General features: G+C 48.9%; 1 protein-coding gene across 8 annotated transcripts in view; it reads right to left on the minus strand.

Annotated features, from left to right (window-relative positions):
• Clmn (calmin) overlaps window positions 1–20,306 on the minus strand; it is a 101,969-nt gene that overhangs the window by 41,824 nt on the left and 39,839 nt on the right. The window lies entirely within an intron of this gene.

Here is a 20,306-nt window from a genome sequence, read left to right on the forward strand (position 1 = left end):
CTGTGGGAAGTACAAAGATCACACATGGCGTGGATCTCACAGCTGCCTATGGCAGAGAGAGGTACAGGGCCATGGGGATGGTGAGATGGTTCTGTGGATAAAGCCCTTGCCACACCAGTGTGAGGACCAGAATTAGGATACCTAGAACCCAGAGAAAGCCAGACTCAGTAGAACGCATCAGTAATCCAGCGTACCTCCAGAGAGGCAGAACAGGAGGGTTTGGAGCCAACGGTTAGGAATTGGGAGGAGCTTTGGGACATGCTGGGTGTTGAAGAAATAATCTTCCGGTCACTTTCCAGCTCCTGTATTCAGGTCTTCCTCCTACCCCCACTTCTGCTCTGCAAGCTGAGAATGGCGGGCCCACTCCCAGGTTGACAGAGGGAACCTGGGGTCCTGCACATCATCGGCAACACAGTTGTTTTTCTTTGCAGATGTTTTTGAGTGAGGATTTTGCTACATTACATTGTTTTTGGGGGGGGGGTTGTTTTTTTGTTTGTTTGTTTTTTTGGTTTTTCGAGACAGGGTTTCTCTGTATAGCCCTGGCTGTCCTGGAACTCACTTTGTAGATTAGGCTGGCCTCGAACTCAGAAATCCACCTGCCTCTGCCTCCCAAGTGCTGGGGTTAAAGGCATACGCCACCACGCCCAGCGGCTACATTACATTGTATTACATTGTCTAAGACGGCTTCCAATTCAGAATCCTCCTGCCTCAGCCTCCAGAGCTCTGGGGTTGATTATATGGATGGGTCACCATGCCCAGCTTTGTAGCTCTTATTTTTAAAGCTAAGAATGGAAGATTCTGCAGGCACCCACTGCCTAGCCGTGGTGAGTGGACAGCCCTAAATCATGGATCCCTTCTTGCAGGGGACAGCACTCCCCACTGAGATTCTTGTAAGATGCGCTCATTGAGCAGGGTACCACCAGCTTTCGGTTACATTCGGGGCTGGAATGCTCTGGGCTGGTTCTGTTCACATGTTTATAAAACTGTAAGCTTGACAACACCTCTGCTAAGGAGAAACTGTGCTAAGTATGAACAGAACAGGATGTAGAAGGTACCCAGGGGCCTTTCCAGTGGTAAAGAAGCCGTGCTGGGAATTCCCTGTGGTCCACCCCACATCAGCTATCACCATGGAAATGTCAAGTGTAGGTTAAATTCCAGCTCTCCCAGGGATAACCTGTAACCGCAACAATGACTTTGAAGAAATTCACTGAGCAGGGCCTGGAGAGATGGCTCAGTGGGTAAAATGTGTCCTCTGTAAGCTCCGTAAGCAAGAAGACCTGAGTTCAATTCCCCGGTGCCCATGTCAAAGCTAGGTGCAGCAGTGTATGTCTGCAACGCCAGCCTGGGGAATTGGAGAAAGGTGGGTCCTAGGGGCTCCCAGCCAGCCAGTCTAGATGGCACAGCAAGCCTCAAGTTCAGTGAGAGACCTTACTTCGAACAATAGGGTAGACAGCGATAGAGGAAGACAGCTGACCACCTCTGGCCTCCACATGTGCACACCTGAGTGGGTATATACCTATAAACACACACACATACACACACACACACACTTTACCCACATGCTTCCTTCCCCTCCCTCCTAAGTAGGCACTGTGGTCTTAGCTGTCCCAGGCCCATCAAAGACTAGATGGTGTTCCTCTGAGGGGCTGAAGCTCCAGCTCTCTGTCTTGATGCATGGTGGCTTGTGGTGGCTACCACCTCCGTGTTTAGCCACCGTGCCTCTCAGGAAACTTCCCTGAGGTACTGAGCCAGACAACTTCTAAGTTGCTCCCAGACTACTAAGTTCTGGATTTCAGCACGGTAGAAGAACATGCTGTAGATGCCAACAACCATTTCATTCATTGTCCTTAGCAAGAAGAAAATGAGAGCCAATTTGTCTGCTGTCGGAGGAAAAAAGGCTTTGCTTTTCTGTAATGACTACAGTGCTTTTCTGGCTCTTGGCCACACTATTAGGCAGATAGTGGCACCTATAAATCAGATTTTAATATTGTGCCTTTCATGCTTTTTTTAATTGAAGAGCCAGCAGACAGTAATTACGCCTGTAACTGATTTTCCCCTCTCATTTGTCTCCTTTCCTAAAGAAGGTCACTGACAAGCAGGCATGAGGTTGAAAGATGTAATCCCAGCAGGCTGGGCTTCCTGGAGAGGGAAAGGAAACATGGCCAAAATGTCAGGACAAGGGGACACTTGCTGAGATGGCTGAGTCCCAGGGACTCATGAAAGCTTGCAGTGTCCCATCTCAAGCACCATCTTAGAACTGTCCGTCTCTGGACATAGATCTACCATGTTCTCTTGGGTGGCAGGAGTTTTCCAGGGTAATTACTTATCCCCTGCTCAATGGACATTGTGACTTATTTTAATCTGCCACCATTGGGAGGAACAGACCAATGAACAGCCTTGCACCAGCACCCAGCACACAGCCTTGTGCACAAGCCTGGGAGGCATTTCTCATCCTTGACAGCCCAAAGTGGGGCTGCTGGGTCTTAGTGGTAGGCACATTTAAAATTTTAATAGCCACTTCCAAACTACCCTCCCCAAAGGCTGCCAGAGTTTATACTTTCACCCCCACCTGTCTTTAAACAAGTTTATGGGGATTGTAAAGTATTTACACACACACACACACACACACACACACACACACACACACACACACTCAAACACCCAGGCTTGCTTCTCCAGCTGGCCTCAGAGAAAGAGCAAAATATAGCCCATGAGACGGAAAAGCATTTAGTAAGGAGATTGAGAGGGAACTCACAGCTTCACTGAGTGTGGTAGTGTAAATGTGGGTGTGAGTGTCTGTTGGTCTACACTGCCCTACTTATCCAACCAGCAATCCACAACCACACACCACACTCAACTCATCCAACCATTCAACAGCCACGTATCTCCTACCATGGACTTTACCATTCCTTCATCTGTCTATCCATATACCCATCTGTCCAACATGGCATCCACTTACCTATTCATCCATCTATCCATCCACCTACCCACCCACCCATTCACCTACCCATCTACCCATCCATCCATCCATCCACTCAGCCATCCACACACCCCGTTGATATTTATACAAGGATTCCTAGACACTGGAGCAATGCCAGGCTCTGTGGGCAAAACCAGCAAGGAAGAATTAAGCATTCACGGAATCTGCGCTCCAAGAATTCACAGACAAGTAGGAAGGGGAAAACAAAGCTACTGAGAGGTACAAATGAAAGGGATAATGGGTTAAAAGTGCCCAGGAGGACAGAGATAGGGACAGGGGACTTTGTATCTCACGGGGTACTCTTCTAGGGTCCTACAGGAGAAGTGTGACACAGGGGACTTCTGACGGCAAAGGTTGCGGATTCAAACCCTGCTGACTCAGAACCAACCCTGGGGTTGCTTTTGCTTCTGTCCCCACTAATACCTGCGGGCAAACCTGAGCATAGATCATCTTCTACAGGAGGGGTAGCAGGGGATGGTCAGACACAATCCCAGATATCAGACAAGTTCCAAACTGAAGTAGGTATGAAGAACATATTCTCAGTGCTTAAAACCAGGACGCATCGCTCAACGCACAGAAGAGTCTGAGGGAACCTCTGCCCGCCCAGCACAACTGCTCCATGTCACCCTACAGCCTTCAGCAAGTTCACGCTCTACAGAATGAGGACAGCCCTGTCCCCACCCTGCCCCAGAAGCCTGCTATGGGAGTGCATGAGGTCACCCCGAGACCTTCCCGTCCCTGGCAGCTGCTGTCATCAGGCCAAGCTCCCTGGCCCCTGGCTTACACAGCATACCCTGAACTCCGGGATTTTGTCTAGTGTCTCGACACAGGACCGTTGCCCTTGCATGGCTGTCTCCATTTCAAAATGTGCCCCCCTTCCTGCAGGCATTCCTACTTCTGGCCTGCCAAGACTCCATAAACTTTATATAGTTTCCATAAATCCAACGGCCCCTTTTTTCCTCTCACGTTGTAAAGGTCTAGGAAACAGTTTCCCTGGCGAGGTCTGGCCAGCTCATGGAGTGGCTGAGGGGGCCCCGCGCGGGCAGCAAGGAAGTAATAACAGCACTGTAAAATTGCCATCCCAGCTCTGCCTGGCCAGGGGGCGTGCAGGAAAACCAGGAAGGGTGGGGTGGGGTGGGGTGGGGTGGGGTGGGGTGGAGGGAGAACACCAGGCTCAGGACCCCAAAGATTGGGCAAAGGAGGGGCAGGAGACGGGAGGCCCCACTGTCCAGCTCAAGGCTACAGGTCCAAATTCTCAGGTGCGATTCTGCCTCTGGCTTTGAAAAAAAAGAAAAAAAGAAAAAGAAGGATCATTTCCCTCTTCTTCAGGCCCCAGGGGGAGGCAGGCTGAGGAGCTGGAAGCCTCAGAGAAAGGGACACATCCGGGGCGTTAAAGCAGATATCTTCAGATATACGCACAGTCTTCACCCCTAACCCAGGAAACATCTCTTCGCCATGGATGGAGATCATTACAGAAAACCACAACCAATCAAAATGCAGAGCTGTGGAGCCTAGTGATGGTTCATCTCCAAAACACTCCTGCACCTAAGGCTCAGGGCTCACTGCGGAGGGATGAGGGGCCAGGAAGGCTGTGGGAGCCCGAGGATTGGGAGCATGGTGGAGTTCACTGTTACATTGTGTCTCCTGGGAATGGGAGAAGCTGCGCCCATCACCAGCAGAACCAGGACAACAAAAGACAAGCTAACATGGATGTGGGCACAGGGGCAGGGAGATGAGAGGAGCCCAGAAGGCTTCAACCCTACACAAAGAACTACAGACACCCAAGGAAAGGCGGGGGAGGGGGGAACGCAAGGGGCCAGAGGGGAGACACAGTCTTTCCCAGGGACGAACACAGCACTTGGTTGTCCAGTGCTAAGTGGTCAACCCTAAAAACGCACATGAGAGTAGGAAAATTATTTTATGTATTTGGAAATATCTCTCTCTCTCTCTCTCTCTCTCTCTCTCTCTCTCTCTCTCTCTCTGTGTGTGTGTGTGTGCAACAACAATGAGGAAAAAGGCTATGCATTTGAAGAAAGCAAGTAGGGTATATGAGAGGGCTTAGAGGGGGGAAAGGGAAGGAAAAATGATGTAATTATACTAATCTCAAAAAATAAAAGAAATAATTAAAAACAAAGAGATTCGTTCAAACTTGTGGTCTTCTGTCTCTATGGTCATATTTCTCCAAAATTTACTTCAAATACAGTATTCTCTCTGTAATACTTCTGTTCTTCCCAGCCCAGGGGGGAAATCTAATGGCTTTTGGCACTTATTTAAAAAAACTATATGATTGAAATTATACCATCATTATAAAGTTTTAAAAGTACAGGGAAAATTAAAATCTCCTTAAGCTTCATCATGCCCAGAGAAAACACACCCAGCAACGTACGGTGTGCACACACAGAGAGCACATAAATCGCCACTCAAATAATTTCCATGTGATCCGGTGTGACTCGGTTTCTCAAAATATGGCCCATACTCACTGACAGATTCCCCCCAGAGTGACAGTTAAGATCCGTACTTTGAGCTTCATTCAAAACTTTTTTAAAAAAGACATTTTTTTTTAAAGAATCTGTAGTACATGTAAGTGCTTGTGTGGCTTAGAAGAGGGCATCAGATCCCTAGGGGCCAGAGCTGGCAACTGAGAGTCACCTGACTTGGGTATCAGAAGCCAAACTATGGTCCTCTGTAAGAGCAGCAAGCACTCATAACTGCTGGGCCATTTCTCCAGCCCCAGACGTCTTTCTTTTGAGGCAGGGAGGGTTCTAACAGATCGCCAATTGACCTTGACCTCCTTATGTAGCCCAGGATAACCCTGAACTGAGGAAAGGGGCACTCACTCCCTCACTTGATATCCATGATGCTAGAGACTGGACCCAGGGCTCCATGCATGCTTGGCAAGGAGTCTGCCCACTGAGTTACATCCCCAAACCCTGTTCGAGACCTCCAGGTTTATGCTTTGAGGCAGGGGCATGGGAATATGCACCTTACCTGCTCAGTGGCGAGAGACCCTGCATCGTGGAAAGAGAGAGGCACAGGTGACTTCTTGGTATTCCCGTGAAACAGAGAATGCTAATAGGTTATGCTCGGCTGGTGGGGAAGTCCCAGATGTTTAGAGCCTGGCAAGTTTTACCATAGCCCCTAAGGTAATGCAGTTACCTAATACAACCTTCCTAATGCAGTTCCTCCTGTCACTACAGTTCCTCATGTTGTGGCCACCCCTAACCATAAAATGAGTTTCATTGCTACTTCATAACTATGATGTTGCTACTGTTACGAATCATCATGCAAATATTTTTGGAGATGGAGTTTTGCCAAGGGGAACCACTGTCCTTCCGTCATCCCTGGCTCCTCAGGCCCCATAACCATAAACTCAGGCTTAATTATCATTTAAGCTAATTCAATGCAAATAGCCGGCAGAGAAGGAGAAAGGCTTGGAAGCACTAGGCAAGAGTCACTTTCTCTTTCACCCGGAGCTCTCCTGATGATAAACTCAGACATCTTTATTGCTGAATTCCTGTGACTGGGAGGAGTCCGAGTCCCTGAGAGGTTCCTGGACTGGGATGGGGGTGAAGGCTATGGATCCAAATATTTGTAGGGAGACAAGCTTTGAGGCCAGAGGCACTGTTGGACAGAAGGGAGGAGAGAGAGGGCACGAGCTATAATGTCCTTGCTCCACTCCATATCCTGAGTGACATAAATGGAGGTAGCTGAGGGAACTGAATGGGGCTGGCACAGGACAGAGTGCAGAAGGAAGACCTGTAGTACCACTTGGAAGACACGAACCAGCTTTTCCTGTCACAGAGGCTGCTACAGAGGACCACTGGTGGGGCTGTGCAGCCTGCCCTGTCACTAGTATTGGGGAAAATTTTTGTTAAAGTTAGCTGGTGATAAAGGCCACAATTCCCGGATAGTAGTACTCTCATCTACAAGCCCATGTGTTCTATAAATGTGGCCAGGAACTACCCAGGTCACAGACAAGGACTGGGAGGCTCAGGCAGCCGATGTGTGGTGGCCACTCAGTGGAATTGCAGGCTTTGAACCTAGCCTACCTTGGCTCCAGGCTGATGCTCACCTCTGCTTCCACATTTCTGGACGTTCTGATCCACACTCACAAAACCGACAGGGCATCCTCCCCAAGCTTGGTCTCAATGCCCCAGGTCTCCTCCTCTCTGATGGTGTCCCTCAGCCATGCCCATGGCCAGGAACATCTGATAAGGTTTAGAATCCTTCAGGTGTGGCTCTCTTGGTCACTACGATCAACCAAGGCAACTATTTCCCGGAACACGCGTCAGGCAATGTCTGGAGGTAATTTTGATTCTAACAACTGAGGGCCTGCTGCTGGTCTCTCGTGTCTAAGAGCTGCTCAGTATCCCATGATGCCCAGCCAACCTCGCCAACATAGGCTTGTTGGGTACATAACACCAGCAACACTGAGGGAGCTAGCCCTGGCTGAGGGTAGTGTTCTAAGGTGACTGCCCATCCAAGATCTGCTCCAGTGCAGTGCAGACGAGTTTAAGTGAGTGTGCGAAGAAGACTCTGTCCCTTCCAAGTGACCTTGGATGAAGTCAGATCTGCCCCAGGGCCTGTTTCCCAGTAGGTGCAATAGGGTCATAAAACTTACTTCAGGAAATTGGAAGCATCAAATCCATTAGTGCTATTTCCTGACAACACCACCACGGGCTTTACCCCATCCTGCCAATGAAACCCCTTGTTATGTAAGGGGGAGGGGGCAAGCAGGTAACAGACAGAAAGCAGGATAGGCCAGTTAGGGCAAGACCTGAATGGGATCCCAGACTCCCAGACCTTAGTAAAGGACCGGGTACACCATAAGTGTTGCAAACACACAGTTTTGCTGCTGTGAGCCACCTTGGACAATTGGAGGCTGTTGTCTATAGAGACAATGTTTCCTTCCTAGGGCTGCTGGGAAATGATACTGCCTACGAATGTCAGGTGCACCATAGACACTCAAGTAAATGGACTCATGGGTTCCCCCAGCTGGTAGCATCAGGCTAAGACAGGAGCAGACTTTAGGGTTGGCCTTCCTTTAGCCATCTTCATGAGCCTGCAGTTACTTTTATAAAATGAGTTGGCAGCCAGGGGAAGAGCGAGGAGAGCTTGTGGGAGGGTGATTTGGGGATCAAGACCTCTCTGCTACTCTTCATTGTCTGAAAGGTCAAGGTCGGGGAAGGCAGGGCGGTGGGATGCTGCTGTGCCTACTCCTGCACCCAGTCACTGTTTGGCACAAATCGCTTTATCCTATGCAGAAAGCTGGCTCAGCACCAGGGAGCGGAGATTTTCCCTGTCAGAAACAATTGCCAGGTTTTCTCTGATGCTCCCTGGACTAGAAATCTCTTACCTAAATGTACACGTAGTCCATTTTCTGTTTCTGCATTCTTGGATTCAAATCACATTTTTTAAAAAAAATAGATATTTTTAAAATTTTATCCATCCTGACCATGAACAGGCTTCTTTTCTTGTCTCCATAACAATACAGTAAAATGACTATTGCTATAGACCCCACATATAGGGTGCTAAGTTCTACAAGTCAGCTAGAGATGATCAAAGACCATGAGGATGTGTTTGTTCTTGAGAACACTACACCACAAGGGACGTGAGCATCTAACTACTTTGGTACCCAGAGGGCTTCTGGAACCCACCCCCTTAGATATCAATGCACGACTGCATCTGAGACCCTGAGATGCTCAGGCCCTCTTGTCTCTAGGACTATTCCTGGTTCACTCCAAACACACTTAGCCAATTCCTTGGCTCAGATTTGCATCCCTCTCTTGGGTCCCTTGCCTTGTTTCCTGGGGACCACAATGTCACAGAATGGCAACTCCTGTCCACGGCAGCGTGTGAACAGCAGCCCCGAGCAGTTCTACCTCCTTCCCCATGCTCTGCTTGCTGACTCCTCAAGAGCCCATACCCCTTGAAGAGGTCCATACCAGCTCCAGATGAAACCCAGCCTTGCTCGGTGGTTTCCCGCCTCTTCCCGTCATCTTTCAACACCTCCCAGAAACACAACCTCATTACAGGGCCCCATGCTGGTTCACTTGAGAAATAAAACTCAGAAACAAATTAAATGGCAATTTCTTTTTAAACAGGAGAGAGGCCAGGCTTTGGGAATACCAGGCCAACGTCCTTCGGTTCCGACTCTTGGGGACCACTTCCCCCAATGGCTCTGGCGGTATTAAAGTCAGGCCTCTGTGTGGTTACTCGCCAGTCACGATTTTGCGTTTAATTTCCTTTGTTTTTTCCTCCATGAATATTTGCTTTGACCCAAGTCCTTTTTATCGAGACTGGTAATAAAATGTGAAACCCTCGTAGGGACCACAGGCCGAGCAGCACAGAAATACTACAGACAGGGGTGCAGGCAAGCCCCAACTGGCAGGCTCACGCACCCTCTCTCAAGATGCCCCGCTACTTTCTATCTTCCATCCCTCCAGCATGCTGGGGATGGTGTCCACAGGCAACAGAGCAGAGAACAACCCGCTCTGGTTGGTGCAAACCAGTGGTCTCTGTAATACACGCCCCCTCAGACTCAAATAAAACTGCCAAGCTCATTCTAACTAGGGACTTAGATCCCGTTCTCCTCAGGTCCCAGAGGCCACCAATTAACATACCATGTCCTGCCCTGCCTCGCCCCTGTTTCTCAGCTGCTCCAAAACACATAACCCAGGGCTCCAAAGAGCTAGTCCCAATTACACACCAAATTAAATTTTAAGCTATATATATATAGGACCAGTGCCTGTAGCTCAAATAAAAAAACCCGTTCCAGTTTTCCCGGAGCATGATTCTGTCTAAGCTCAACATTAACCCTCAAACCACCTTGATTTATGGCCAGTGCCGCCAGCCAGCCATAAAACTATAAGCAGACAAACAGAGATTTTACATTCGGCCAGATGGGCAGGCCTGGGTGACAGGACCAGTGCAGGCAGACTGCCCCAAAGTGTCCAGCTATGACCCAGGAAGACACGTATGGTGCTGTACAATCATTCATAAAGTCACTCAACCATAAATGATAAGATGTGGATCCTATCCTCATAGGCTCTCTCTGCCAGGTTTAAAAAGAGAGACTGGCTGGGAGGATCGGCTCACTTCTGTGAGTCCAGACCCAGGATGCTGAGGCAGGAGGGTCACAAATGGAAGGCCACGGAGTGAGATGTTCTCTCAAAAGAGTGAATGAGGAGGAGGAAGAGGAAGAAGAGGAAGAGGAGGAAGAGGGGGAAGAAGAGGGGGAGGAGGAGGGGGAGGAGGAGGGGGAGGAAGGGAAAGAGGTGGGAGAGGGGGAGAAGAAGGAAGGGGAGGAAGGAGAGGAGGAGGCAGAGGAGATGGAGTGGGAAGGCATGGGATAGAAAGTACAAGGAAGGAAAGAGGGAAGAGTCAGAAGGCTATGGTTTGGTTTTATTTGTCCGCCCAGGACACGTGTGTTGAAAGCTTGGTGCCAGCTGATGGTCGCACCGAGGGGAGACGGGCCCTTTAGGAAGAAGGGGGCCCTGCTTGGAGGAAGCAGAGTCACCGAGGACAGGTTCTTAAGGAGAAAACTGGAACCTCAACCCCATTCTTTCGTTTTGCTTTCTGGCCACCCCGGGGTGGGTGGTTTTTCTCCATCATAGGATCCTGCTGTGAAGTCCTGCCTCCCCCAGGTCCAAAGCATCATGACGGAGCCACACCACAGACCATGCCCTCTGACCTCCGACAGAGCCGGAGGAGCCTGGCTTCCCTTTTCAGATGATTTTCTCGGGTATGTTGCCACAGCAGCAGATTCCTCATTCACATCCCATGAAGACTCATCTCTGGGCCTCTGACGCCATGATCCACCAAAGGACTACACTTTGTGAAACCACAAACTTAGGCACTTTTTTTTTTCAAGCCAACATTTCCATAAAAATGAGAGACTTCTAGATCAGTGCTTTCCAAACTATATCCTACAGAGTACTCACTACAGAGTACTCCCACACACACACATGAGGACCTGAGTTCAAATCCCTAGCTCCTATGTAAAGCCAGTCACGATAACATGTATCTGTAATTCTAGTGCTCCCACAAGGAGATGACAAGACAGAGTAGAATTCCCAGAAGTCTATAGGCCTGCTAATCTGCCACAGGCAGCAGAGAACAACAAAGGGAGACTCTGCCTCAAACAAGACACAGAGAAAGCCCGACACCTGAAGCTGTTCTCTAACCCTTCATACATGTACTATGGCATACATGCATGCCCTCATTCACACACACATACACATGTGTGTGCTCGAGTATATACACACATATTCACATACCCATACACATAAACATAGTCACGTATATGTACACAACTCGTGTGCACACACATTTACATACAAGTGCACACATACACACAGTCACATACATGTACACATACATGTACACGCTCACATATACATATACACATTCACACACAGTTACCTATATGTACACATATGTTGTGTGTACATAGTCACATACAAACGTGCATACACATGCACACACATAGTCACATACATGTACACACATACATGCACATACTCACATACATATAGACACATTCACACACATAGTTACATACATGTACACATATGCTCACACACACACACACACACACACACATACACTTCTGTAACTCCACTCAAACCAAGTTCATTTGAGGCCAGACTTTTCTATATAAAACACAGTGTCCTTACAGAATCTTGCTTTGGAAACCAGAGGGAGGACCACAGATGGGGGAGCTGCTTGCACCGGCTCCTTACAGAGTGCAAAGTGGATGGCTGATAGCTTATGTGGTGGCAATGGCAAAGACTACTTTTTCCCAGCCTTCCACGCAGGTAGGTGGTGGGGTCACATGGCTGAGTTCTGGCCAACAGGATGGAGTCAGGCAGAAGGCATGCCATTTCTAGACACCACTACCCTGCCCTATAAAGATTGAGAGAGAGAGCAGACCTGGAACCCACTGAGAAGAAGAGAGTTACCACATTACAGTTGTGTCAAACTTTGGTGTGGGGAAGGTAGGAGCCATACCTGTGCCACCCACCTCAGACAAGTTGGCAGTCTAGTTTGTCACCTTCTCTGGGAAGGAGACTGTGCCCAGGCTGCTTGAGCCCCTGTTCAGAGCAAGTGTGACAATATGGGCCCTTCCAGAAGGGCCTTCGTCACAGGGTTAGTGCAGTCCTAGAAGAAAGGCTGTCCTTAGTTGTCACTCAAGAGCAGAGCTCCAAGGCCCAATGACGAGAATCAGCATGACCTCTGCATTCCAATCACACTTAAAAAATGGAGATTGAACACACAACCCTGTGTTTGCACAAACATACACATTCCCTTAATTTGCATTTTAAAGCCTATCTGCCTTTAATGAGGTCCACAAGTCCCTCTCAAATCTCAGTGTACTTGCCCAGCCATGAAGGTGACCCGCTGTCCCTGTCCACACAGGACTAAGGGAATCCCAGCAGGGCGTTAGGTGCTAAAACTGGAGAAGTGCCAGGCACATAGAGACAAGTTTGTATCTAGGACAGCAGGTCTGGAGAGGGAGGGGGCGGAGCGGGGTGGGGGGGACAGGGGAGGGGAGGGAGGGCGGTGCAGGCAGAAAAGGTCCATTCCGAATACAAAGGTAAGGATGGCCAGCCGGCTATATTCACTTCAAAAAAAAGAACACAAGACTCCCTGTTTACAGTTTCTGCCTGCAACAGAAAGTGACAGTGTGACTGTAAAGACCGCAAACTGTGACAGGAAGGTGAGGAGCTTCACGCTCTCCTCCAGCTGGGACAACAAGAGCTCACAGTAATTAGCACAAGACAGGGCTGCCTGACTAGAGGCAGCCTTGCCACAGAAGCCAATGTTCACTGGCCATAGTGCTTTCCTTCTGGAATGAGGTATTCTCGGGTTGCATTCCCTGGGCAGAGGCACACAGCTCACACCACGTCTGGGCTGGTGGTGCGGGTAACAATCCCAGGTAGAGCCCTAGGAGGACAGGAGCTGGTGCTGGGGCCCGGCTCCGTAGCTGCTGCGACTCCTTTTAGCTTAACCATGCCCTCCATTGTGGGGTTTTGGCAGATTACAATGAGAACCATTCTAGTCTTCAACCAGCAAACTTCACATGGCAGGGATGGGAAGATCAAAGAGAGGGACCTGGAGACAGAGTCTGCAATGTGTGGTCCTTACTAGATCCCGACTCGTCACCCCAAAATGAGCAAACTGTAGTCTGAAAGCTTGCAACTAAAACAAATATCCAGGATATGTAATGTTCACATTAGGGGATTTAAATCAAGCAACAAAAGTTAAAGAGCCCTTGACAGGAGTACTCTGGTCACCACTTTGAAACCGTGCCAACCGAGGCAGGGAGAAATAAGGTCACCCATTTAGTGAGTGACAGAACCAGGTTCCGAACCCACTTGGGCCCCAAAGCTCACATCTCTAACCATTACGCAATACTTCCTGACTCTCCAGCCCCACTGAATTCAAAACCATCCAAGTCCTTCCTAACTAGGTCGTCACACCCAGCTGAGAGCCACCTGTCACACTGATGGGCCCCTCTGTAAGGGATGTTGATTTCCAGTCCCTGTGTTATCTGCTATTCGAACTATTTCAGCCAATTCTGCAAGGCGAGGGTCTCAGATTCAAGGCTCGGATGCTGTCATAGGGGAGATGTTTTCCTAGGTTTAAGGTAGAGTGGCCTGGGGGAGGGGCAGGCTCGCCGGAGACTTCATTTTGTGTGTATGCATCTATTTGATATAAATTTCAATTTGTATTTAAAAATTAATTGTTAAACCAGGCCTGGTGGTGCAGGCCTGTAGTCCCAGCTACTAGGAGGGCTTGCTTGAGCAATTTAGGAAGACCTAAACTCAAAATACGAAGCAAGAAGGAGGCTGGGGATGAAGCTCGGTAGTAGGCACACTTGTCTTGCAGACACGAAGCATCAAATAAATGAATAACTGTGACTCTTCACTCACCCTTGTGCAAATAATTTGTTTGTCCTCAAGACCACCTTTGGAGAAATATTCACATATACATCTGACAGGAAGAATTTTTCTGTTTGTAAAATTGTTAGATATCTACACTAGAAAATTTCAGAAAATCCAACAAAAGGGGGGGGTGTCACAGACCAACTTAAGCCCCTCCATACTTCCCTTGGTCCTTTCCTTATTTTTACTACTCTGCCCTCATATATGCAATGGGATCCTCTACCTCAGGTCTGCCTCTTACCCTTCCTGGGTGGTTTATCTCGCTGCCTCTTCATGACTGTGTTATGGTCACCCGGGAACTTTCTTTGACCTTGTAAGCACGGCGAATGACCTCAGCTTTTAATCAAGTATGTAATCCTGAAAAACCCAGGCACATTCCAACCTAGCCCAGAAGCTGGCACGATCTCTTGTGAGCTGCAACCTCAGAGCGAAGCCTTCTGTCGTTCTCTCCAGGGAGAAACATAATCAGGTCTGAGAAGGGGGTGGGAAGAGGGTATCCAGGATGCTGGGGGGCTGATGGAGTAGGCTGCGGCTGTCCTAATACCCATGGCCATCTCCTTCCTGTTCCTAACAGAATTCCAACTTTGCGTCTGCAATCTTCTCGGTTGTTAAAGCATTTCCCAGCCTCCCTTGCGGAGCTGAACTCATGACAAAGCTCAGCCACTAAGGTGACCGTGCAAATGAAGGCAAGGGGCTTCTGGAATGTTCTTTACCGAGAAAGCTGAGAACACCATACATCTTCTCCTCTAGCCTTGGCCTTCCTAGAGTGGAACTCAGAAGACAGGAAACCCAGCAGTGATTGCTAAGGATGACCGAGAAGAAAGCAGCTAGTTCCTCTACAGCCCTACTAAGTGCCAGCACTGGCCCCAGGGTGCTCATCTGTGGACTCTGCCGAGAGAGCATCGCTCTCTGAAGAAGCCACTGTGTAACTTAACAACTGGACACCATACTGACACAAGAGAGACTCCTGCCATTGTTGCAAGTTTATAATTTGTGACTAAGGACAGAACTCAAATCAACCCTGTGTCCTTATAGCTGTGTATTTACACCAGTGTGCCTTGCTGCTACTAATGGCCTGGTAATAAGCATTTTGATGCACATGTGCGCATGGGCCCTTACATTTCTCAAACCCTTTATCATTTGTGAAATTCTCAAACCTGCTTTCTTTAGGCTTTTTGTTTTGTTCTGTTTTTCTCACAAAGAAAGAAAGGAAGGAAGGCAAGATAAGATGATTCAGTAGTCCAGCCACAGGCAACAGGCTGTCAGGAATGGTGTCTCTCCTTTTAAGTCCTTACAACAACTATATTCTGCCCACAATGTCAGCAGCTTCAGCAAATACTGAGCTGAAAGCTGGATACAAATGATGACGAATCCTGGACAGCCCAGGGTCGGGGAGCCACCCAGATCACCCTCTTACATCAGCTAGCTAGTCTCCAGCCTTGGAAGCAAAGAACGAAAGAAAGAAGGAAGGAAGGAGATCTCTCATTCGCAGGACTCGTAAATCCTGGATATTGCCTGGGGCCTCAAGAAACAGGGGGCTAAGCCAGCAACTCTGGACCATGATGCAGGGTTTGTATGGGAATAAGCAGGTGGGGCGGGTGGAATAGCAAGGACAGGCACCAGGAGAGGTGGCAGGGACCGAGAGACCTTGAAAAGGCATTAGAGGCTAGTCCTCAGAGACGGCACAGGAAGTCTGTTCAAGGGACCCCGGGAAACCAAACGCCCCCCCCTGACCTCCAGATTGCTGAGTGTTCCTTGCTGTTTGCCATGTGGTGAGGTTTGTGCATTTGGTATGCACAGTGAGCTGATCTCCTGTCAGGAAAGGAGGCGAAGGCCACAGCCGATGGCATCTTGGTTTTCAGGGGATGAGAATAAAACACTTCCGCCATCTTGCATTTGGAAAAGCTTTACAACTGCATTTGACGGCTATTTTGTGGATGGAATCTCATTATTCCACTGGGAAATGACTCTTGTCTCAGAGCCAGTAAAATATATAGAGTAAAACGGGACTTGACTTCTACTCGAGGAGGCTTTTCACTGTTTTTTAAAAGAAACAGTGTGTGTGTGTGTATGTATATATGTATGTATACATGTGCGTGCATTGGTATGCATGCATATGTGTTTGCGTGTACACATGTTTGAGCACTGGTGCACATGAATATGTGTATGTGTGTATACCTGTGTGTGCATTGGTGGGCATGCATATGTGTATATGTGTATTCATGTTTGAGCATTGGTGCACATGTATATGTGTATGCGTGTATATATGTGTATGCATTGGTGCACATGCGTATGTGCACATGTGTGGCAGCCAGGGTTCAACATCAGGTGTTGTACCTTGTTTTTTGGGGTTTGGGTGTTGTTGTTGTTTAAGACAGGTCTCTCACTTTCTACCTGGGACTTGACAATATGGCCAGGCTGGCCAGTGAGGACCCGGGGATCCCATCTCTCTCTATCTCAACGCAGGGATGACAAACGCACACTACCATACCTGTCGAGTTTTTTTTTTGGTTTTTTTTTGGGTTTTCTTTTTTTTTTGTAAAATGTGGGTTCTGATAGATTGAATTTGGGTTTTCACGCTGACAATATCAAGGCCTTTGCCCCCTGAGCCAGCCCAGTCTCTGCACTCTTTAAAACACATTTGCTCCAAGCTTCTTTGGTTTGGAATACCTTCATTTTCATAAACAGAACACATCTATGATAAAGAGGACCTTGAATGTAAACTTCAAATCCTCTAAGAGCCTCGGGTACGGAACCCAGAACACGTGTTTAAGTTGTGTGTACTGTGAAGGCATGTGTGGAACATGTGTTTTCAGCACGCCATGTGCATATGCATTTCTGAGATGTATGTTATGATCTCCACATCACATAGGAAGAACCTGAGACTGGGACCTGCAAGGGAACTTAGTGCCCAGGCCCACACAGGGAAAAACTCCATTCAAAAGGTCTTGAACAGATTCCCAGTTGTTGGAGGGATTGGTGTCACCCAGAGGATCTTGGGCTTTTCCTGGCTGACAGTCAGTCTCTCTGTCTCTGTCTCTGTCTCTCCCTCTCTTTCTCTCTCCCTCTCTCCACTTCTCAGCTCTTAGTTTCATTAGGAGCAGCTGGGTGTCTTTTGAGACACATTCTTCTGTTTATTGCAGATTGGGGGGGGGGAGGTCCCAATCTCAGGGCCAAAGCTGTCCCCATGCTGGGAAGAGCTGTCTGCCCTTGGCCCCTGCAGAGGAGAAGGATTAGCAAGGCAAAGCCCAACTTGATTGAAAAATAACTTCCCTCCAGCCTGTTCTCTGGCCTCATTTCTCCTCCTTCAAGCCCTAGGCAACGATGGCCATGAGACCTAAGACCTGTGGACTCAGGGTGGTCCTTCTTTCTCCGAGAGACCGGAAATTACCGAAGGAACTCCAGGGGTGCTGAGCAGGCCATCTGACGTGGCAGCGGCCACTAATTAATGTTTTTTAAAGTTTAACAAGCAAATCAGGCAGGTGTGAGAAAGGGGTCAAAAGAGCGGGCATTCTGGAACAGGGTGGCCCAGCTGCCACCCCTGGCTGGCTCTGTGATGGTTGGCAGGTTGCTTCCCCTCTGGGTCCTGGCAGTGCTAATGATAGCCCCGGAACATCAGGGAATAGTCAGAGGGACAGAGAATGAGAGCTGGTGCCTGCAAATGGCTCAGAATAGGCACACAGCTGAATATGGAGAGTGACTGGCCCAGCCCTGGGCCTAGCCATTGCCTGTGTAGCCACCATCCAACCAAAGGCCATCCCTTCAACCTATCTGGGTGGTGAAGAAGTGGGTATTTCTTGAAGAGAAGCTGGGCCTCCACCCTGGCTAATCTTAGTCACATCCAATGACAAGTTCTTGCTTTGGGTGGCTGATCACACATAGGGCGACTGGCCATTCCAGAAAGATCAACTATATGCACAAGGATGGAGGCTTTGTGTCATAGTCTTGGTGGGTCTGGAGTGACAGTCAGTCTGTCAAGCAAGCCTTAGAGGCAATGCCCTGATAACCTCCAGTGACCCTTCCCTGCTCCCTACTCTGCTGTCACATGTCGATGGCAGAAGTACAGTATACCTGCCTCATAGGAAGAGACAAGGCAGACCTCTGTTGGGCTCCTCCCTGTGTCTGTTCCATGACGTCACTTTGGCTCGATGGAACTTTCTCCCTTCCCTGTGAGGAATCAGGGCAGTGAGGTGGAACTTTCAGTCCTTCTAAAAGCATTTGTTAGCTGAGGCTGATGCCAGGAACCTCTCTGTCGGGTCAGAAATGAGGGTGGTGTGTGGAGATTGCTCTGAACCAGGACAATCTGGTTAACTCTAGCCCAATCCCGGACACAAACTTCCCCAGGGAGCACACCTACAGAAACCACAACCACTAGGATCGGAGAGAAGAAAGGAGCTAAGGATGGGACTCTCCGCTGCCCTGAGTGACAGATGGGACCTAGTGGGTGCCTGGGTACCACATCTGAAAAATGAAAGCCACAATGCTCACTTCTTCAGGCTGGGACCTACCCAAGACTCACCACTAGGGAGCAAGAGTACACACAATTTAACTCCATGGCCTGGGCACCCTGCATAATCCTTGTGACATCTACAGGCTGAGGTCAGCTTGGAGGTGACAATTCTCCCTACGGAAATGTCATGTCATGTATTTCACCCACCACCATGACAAGGATGGACAGGATGCTCACTGGCAGGTGGGAAACTGAGGGCAGTCTCACCTCGTCTCGTCCTGTTACATCCGAGAATGACCTGGCTGACAGTTAATACAGCTACCCAGGCCCAGGCATGTGCAAGACCCAAAGCCACACTATGAGACGAGCCTGGGACTCTGCATGGTGACATCATACGGTAGACTCAGTCTCATAAGAGGGCCTGAAAACCCCCTTCCCAGCACCACCGTCAGCTAAGCCTTGGGCAGGAGCTTTTGTGCCCATCCAGGTGATGGGTGACTGTCACAACTGTCCTCTCCTTCTCAGTGAAACACATGGGTACGCTGGACAGATCTAGCACGGTGACTCACGGTCGCCTGAAGACTGAGCAGTGCCCAGCACACACTAGGTAGCTATCACAGTAGGCGGAGACATGTTCATCAAAAACAAGTTTGCCTCCAGTGTCACAGATGCATCATGGGTAACTTCAGCATAGCGCACATTAGGGACTGGTTAAAGCACATTTCTGTCTGTAAGAAGCCTCTAGGAGATCCAGCTAACTCCTGACTCTGTTCTGTTAGGATGAGGTTCAGACTCAGTTTCAGGTGCATTTCCTGTTCAGACCAGTGGTGCTCCTGAAAGCCTGCTGCTCTGGCTTTAGGTATTCCTACACATTTCGTCGTTGCCCGTGAGCTTCGTTTCAGTGTTGATGCCTTTCCTCTTCCATTAATTCTCACCATGTAAATTTAAATCAGCTAGTAATACATTAAAAATAAAACATTGGGTGTGTTGAGAAAGCTGCACTTGGGGCTGGCTGCAGCTGAGTGAGGATTAACACACACACACACACACACACACACACACACGCGCGCGCACACAAGCACCCACGCACACACGCTACCTCAAACACCCACCAGCCCCCTTGGTGTTCACTGTGTACTATAAGCCACACGCGTCCATATCTTGAGATGAACAAATCTAGATACCGAAGCTTCAGATGGAAGGAACTGTGTGTGGAAACAGGGTCTTGAACAAGGTGGTTAAAGGGTTAAAGACAGAAAAGCCTGCAGGTGGCTTGAAGCCAATGTGACTAGTGACCTAAGATGGGGCACATGGTCACAGACAGATGTCAGATCATACAGGACACCTATGTAGAGAGGAGGCGAGGACACAGCCAACCGGAAGAAAAAAGAGAGGCCCTCAGCAGACCCTGACACCATCAGACTTATCTCAGACTTTCAGCCTCCAGGGCTGAGAGCCTGCCATGCCCATTTCTAGTGCAGAGGTCCCCTGGCTCTGTGCCACACCCTTCCAGGCGCACAGCCAAAGCTCTTTTATGGCTGAGTGTCATGTTTATCTTAGTATTTATAGATTCCTTAACCACTTAGCAGGTGTAAAACTAGGTAGTTCTTTTTTTTTTTCTTTTTTTTTTTAATTAAAGAATTGTACCACTGTCGGAAGGGGCTGGTCCCACAGATCCAAAACTATAGGATCTCCATGACACGGGGCAGGCAGCAAGAGAGTATCTGAGAGGAGTCCCAGTGAGGTTCCAGAATTGATAGTGAAGCAGAAGCCAGAGGCCTCGCTCCAGACCCAGGAGTCATTGCAATGAAGATTTGCAAACGAAGAAGAGTGGACAAAGGGGTGTTCTGTGGGACACACTGTGCCACAACGAGATTTTTTTTCTTTTGCTCTGTTGGGGGCTTTGCAAGGGTGGAGGGTGGGTATG

This window comes from Mus musculus, chromosome 12 (assembly GCF_000001635.26).
Source record: "Mus musculus strain C57BL/6J chromosome 12, GRCm38.p6 C57BL/6J".
In the NCBI taxonomy this organism is placed as follows: Eukaryota; Metazoa; Chordata; class Mammalia; order Rodentia; family Muridae; genus Mus; species Mus musculus.